The following is a 6,000-nucleotide window of genomic DNA, read 5'->3' as shown; positions in this document are numbered from 1 at the left end:
AGTAATTTTGATATTTTAGTTTCCCTTTTTCTTAGCAAAGAAATCATTTCAAAAAAATCTACAGGTGTTTCGGCAGTTCAAGGATAACTTTACTTTAATGTTATTAGTTTGCATTCACATCATTACACTTTACTCCTTTTATTAAGCAAACGTGAATGTAAAAATTCGGCGGTCTTAAGGTCGACTATTACTACTTAGTTTCCTCTAGTACTCATTCGATTAATAATTCTGATGACTTTCATGCTTTTTACTACGTGCAAGAGGTTCCATCCTTTCTGTTTGCAACTAATCTTTGGCTTACTACAAATTGCGGAGGAGAATCCTCACATGACGGTGAACCGTAATTTTCAGAACAAGTGGAAAATCAACATGTGGGGAGGAATAATCGGCGACACTGTGCTACTATACGAATTACCGGAAACCATGAACGTAAGTTTAATTAAAAAATTTACACAATTAAAAAATTTCGCGCTTCAGAAAATTTTCTCCACTCAGTTTACCGTTAAAACTTCAATGTAAAATTCTTCGACACTTTGCAAATATTGAAATTATTCGAATAATATTTTTGTGTTTGAAAATAAGATTTTTATTTTTGTAAATTAATTCTTTATAATACCTAATTTTTCATAAAAATTCTTTGGAAGAGTTTTTCTTTCTTAATTTGTTAAAATAAAGGAAAATTTTCTGGGGTAACTTCTGTTGTTGATGCGAAAATATTTCGAAAAATTCGTTCAAATAATTTTTCATTAAAATTGGAAAAATCCCTACGAGTAAACTTCGTTTTATCTGTTAAAATTTTAGAAAATTATTTTTAAAATTTTTAACAAAATTTCCCTTTGGTTTAAATTAAAGAAATTTTTAACTCCTGATTTTCTCACTTTCACAGTCGAAATTTTTCGTTATTACAGAGTGCTCAGTATCTCTTGTTTTTGGGAGGAAATTTACCCCAGCTTCTAGCAGGAGTTAATCCTCAACCGACGTGGTTTCAACAGGATGGTGCGCCGTGCCACTCATCTGGGGACATAACCAATTTCTTAAATGCCCAGTATGGCCAACAGTGGCTGGGGAGGTATGGTCCAGTGAGATGGCCACCAAGATCACCAGACTTGACTCCGCTCGATTACTACTTGTGGGGTTTCATGAAGGAAGGGGTATATTTTGATGAACCTGCAGATCAAATGGAAACAATGGCAAGGATCATGGCTGCACGAGAACTAATAACGCCGGAAATCCTGCAGTGTGTTCGGGAAAACCTTTTGGAGCGGTGTCATCGGTGCTTAGAAAGGAATGGAGGCCATTTTGAGAACCTTATGGATTAATGATTTTTTTTTTTTTAATTTACAAATTCTCAATCAATTTTATTATACAGATTTTTGTTATTTTTGTTATTTTATTGTTTTTTTTTATTTTTGAGAATTTGATAATAAAGTTCATAATTTTAGTACAGAAAAGGAATTTTGTTATTTGAGGTTTTACCTATCAATGAATTAATGAATAATCTTAATCAGAATATGAAAATTATCAGGACTTGAGTGCAATTATTTTTGAATTTTTTTATTTGACAATTAACCTGTCAATTAATTAGAAAATAATTTAAATTAAAATATCGAAATTATTAGGACTTGAGTTCAATGTTTCTTTTAATTAATTTTTTGAAATTTTACCTGTCAATTAATGGAAAACTAATTTTAATTAAAATATCAAAATTATCACGTCGTGATTGCAATTTCTTTTTTATTTTTTATTTGACATTTTACCTGTCAATTAATTAAAAAATAATTTTAATTTAAATATCAAAACTATCAGGATTTGAGTGCAATTTTTTTAAAATTTTTTTACTTGGAATTTTACTTGTCAATTAATTGAAAAATAATTTTAATTAAAATATCAAAATTATCAGCTCGTAATTGCTATTTCTTTTTGATTTTTTTCTTGGAAATTTAACTGTCAATTGAATAGGAAATAATTTTAATTAAAATTCCAGAATTATCAAGACTGAGGACTGATTTTTTCTTTAATTTTTTGATTTGACTTTTTACCAGTTAATTAATTGAAAAATAATATTAATTGAAATTTTAAAATTATCAGGTTTTGAATGGAATTTTTTCAAATTTGTTTACTTGGAATTTTACCTGTTAATCAATAGAAAAATAATTTTAATTAAAATATCAAAATTATCAGGTCGTGATTGCTATTTCTTTTTGATTTTTTTCTTGGAATTTTATCTGTTAATCAATTAAAAAACAATTTTAATCAAAATTTTAAAATTATCAGGTCGTGATTGCAATTTCTTTCTAAATTTTTTATTTGACTTTTAACCTGTCAATTAATTGAAAAATAATTTTGATCAAAATATCGAAACTATCAGGTTTTGAGTGCAATTTCTTTTTTATTTTTGTATTTGACATTTTACCTGTCAATTAATTGAAAAATAATTTTAATTAAAATTTTCAAATTATCAGGTCGTGATTGCAATTTCTTTTTTATTTTTTATTTGACATTTTACCTGTCAATTAATTGAAAAATAATTTTAATTAAAATATCAAAATTATCAGGTCGTGATTGCTATTTCTTTTTGATTTTTTTCTTGGAAATTTAACTGTCAATTGAATAGGAAATAATTTTAATTGAAATTCCAGAATTATTAAGACTGAGGACTGATTTTTTCTTTAATTTTTTTATTTGACTTTTTACCGGTCAATTAATTGAAAAATAATTTCAACTAAAATTTTAAAATTATCAGGTCGTGATTGCAATTTCTATTTTATTTTTCTATTTGACATTTTACCTGTCAATTAATTGAAAAATAATTTTAATCAAAATATCGAAATTATCAGGTTTTGAGTGCAATTTTTTCAAATTTGTTTACTTGGAATTTTACCTGTTAATCAATCAAAAAATAATTTTAATTAAAATATAAAAATTATCAGGTCGTGATTGCAATTTCTTTTTTATTTTTGCATTTGACATTTTACCGGTCAATTACTCGAGTAAATATTTTGATTACAATATCAAGGACTTGAGTGCAAGTTCTTTTCAATTCTTTTATTCAAGATTTTACTAGTCAATTAATCAATCAGTAATTCTAATCAAAATAATCAAATTGTCAGAACTTGAGAACAATTCTATGTTAATTTTTTCATTTGAGATTTTACCTGTCAATTTTTCGACATCTAAATTCGATTACAATAATAAATCCATCAGGACGAATGTAATTTCTGTATTTCAGATTTTACATGTCAATTGATTAATTAATAATTTTAATTTAAATAATTAAATTATCAGTAGTTGAGTACAATTTCTTGTTAATTTTTTGATTTTAGACTGTACTTGTAGATTGATCAATCATTAATTTTAATTGAAATAATAAAAAAATTATCACGTCTTGAGGGCAATTCCTTTTAATTTGTTATTCGAGATTTTGCTAGTCAATTTATTAATTAATAATTTTAATTTGAATTTTGGTGATTTTCTAATTATTTAAATTTATTGACGCTAACAAAATCAAGAAAAAAATTCTTCAATCCTTTTACTTAGGTCCAGTCGACTCTTGTGCCTTCTTTTAAAAATCATTCTTTATTCGTCAAAAGTAAATAATAAAAGTTTCCAATGTCTTTTCGAGGTCGAGACAAGTCTTGGCCATTCTTTTCGTTCTCCATAATTTCCCTTCCAATTCAAATGAAAAAATAAAAATTTCTTATACGTTCATTCGGCTACGGTTGAGTCTAGGGCCTCATTTGTTTTTTTAATTAGTTTTGATGATCAACAATAAAAAATAAAATTTTTGGATCATTTTTTCTGGGTCCGGTCGAAATTGAGCCTTTTATTATAAAAAAGTTAATTATGATGATTAAAAATGAATAGTAAAATTTTTTTATTCATCTCCCTTTCGGTCTGATGGAGTCTTGAGCATTTTTTCGTTTTTAAAGATAATTTCCAGCAAATTAAGTAAGTAATAAAAATTTTCTATCCGTTTGTTTAAGTCCGGTTAAGTCTGTGGCTTATTTTCTTTTTTAAATAATATTTGATTAATAATAAAAATAAAATTTTTTAATTAGTTTCTCTTAGTCTGTTTGAGATTGGGCCTTGTTTCGAAAAGAAATTAATTTGGCTGATTGAAAATGAAAACAAAATTTTTCAATTTATTTTTTTTTTTTTGGGTCCGGTCGAGTCTTGGGCGATTTTCTTCGTTTTTTAAAATAATTCCCATCAAAATAAATAAGTAATTAAAACTATCTATCTGTTTGTTTGGGTCCGGTTGAGTCTGCGGACTATTTTTTTTTTTAAATAATTTTGTTGATTGAAAATTAATAATAAAATTTTTAATCATTTTTTTGCTCCAGTCGAGATTGGGCCTTTTTTAAAAGAAACAATTTTGCTGATTGAAAATAAGGAAAAAATTTTTGTACTGTTATTTTTTGGATCCGATCGAGTCTTGGGCATTTTTTCGTTTTTAAAGATAATTTCCAGCAAATTAAGTAAGTAATAAAAATTTTTATCCGTTTGTTTGGGTCCGGTTGAGACTTGGGCCCATTTATTTTTTTATAATAATTTTGTTGATTGAAAATTAATAATAAAATTTTTCAATCATTTTTTCTTGCTCCAGTCGAGATTGGGCTCTTTTTTAAAGAAAAATAATTTTGCTGATTAAAAATAAAAAATAAAATTTTTCATCCATCTCTTTTTGGATTCCAGTTGAATCTTAGCCTTTTTTTTTTTTTTGTATTTGAAAATAATCCCCAGCAAAATAAATGAGAATTAAAAATTTACTCTCCGTTTCTGTGGGTCTGGTTAAATCTTGGGCCTTTTTATTTTTTTTTATTAAATTTTTCGAATAAAAATAAAAATTAAAATTTTTTCCTCTGTCTTAGAGTACCCGGTTAGCTTTAATTCAGCGTTACAACGCCTCCAATAATGCTGCGATACACGGACACACACTCATACATTAAGCCGTCCGCTTGCGACCTCATACATCCACTCATTCACACTTACGTACTCGGCTCATAGCGTCACAATCCCCTCTCATGCTCGGCTTTGTGTGAGCGAGTAAGCTGCTATTGCAGCATCTCACTCTCGCGTCTCCTCTACTTCCCCGCTCATTTTCATTTCTCGAATAGCGCGCTTCTGATTGGCTATCGTTTTTAATTCATAACTCAAATTCTATGGCCCAAAAAAATTTTTGGCTCAGGAACTTTCGATTCAGTATTTTTTTCTCTATCGACCCCAACAATTACTCCCGCCACTTCAGAGACACCCTGTATAGTGTTTTTATGATGACTTGAAAATGGTTTTACCATCAATTTACAGTAGTTTGATCAATAAGTTATCAGTTAAAAATCTTAAAGAATTCGGCAAAAAGTAAAAAACCTTCGACCTAGAATATTAATCGATTCCAAAAACTAATTAACTTTTTACCTTAAAAAACGTCGATCGGTGCAAACCGCTTTGAAATTGGTAAATGTGTTAAAGAGAAATCGTTGTCGAAAAATTACAGAATAAATATTTTTTTTTTTACATAACATTTCAATTTATTATTTAATCGCTTTTTTTTAAACAAATTTTTTTAAAAAGCTCTAAAACGTCGTGATTGATGAAATTTGGAACGATTTGCATTTTAAATTAGCGGGAAAGTGCCAGGATAGCTTGTAGGGTCATCTGTTTTAAATTTTTTGTTTTTTCAATACATATTATATTATTTAAACCTCAGAAAACAAATACATGCATAACCAATCTATAAATTATTAGGTATAAAAATAGAATTTTAATTTTTAATCTTGAGAACGACGTTGATTTCTTGGTCCTCTTTTTACTTCTCGTAACTTGTTGCTAATCCAGTTTTTGATATATTTATCTATATTATCTGCTGAAGTGTATGAAATAGGATTTTTTTTTGTAAGTACTTGCATAATCCTATAAATCGTTAAAAATAACAAAATATATTAATAGGCTCATTTTACCTTAAGCTACTCTGTATAATTAGAATGGGTTAGAGCTTGAACT

This window comes from Cotesia typhae, unplaced genomic scaffold (assembly GCF_013202065.1).
Source record: "Cotesia typhae breed Kobodo isofemale line unplaced genomic scaffold, CoteBio_Ctyphae scaffold_13, whole genome shotgun sequence".
Classification (NCBI taxonomy): domain Eukaryota; kingdom Metazoa; phylum Arthropoda; class Insecta; order Hymenoptera; family Braconidae; genus Cotesia; species Cotesia typhae.
This window is presented reverse-complemented; position numbering follows the sequence as displayed.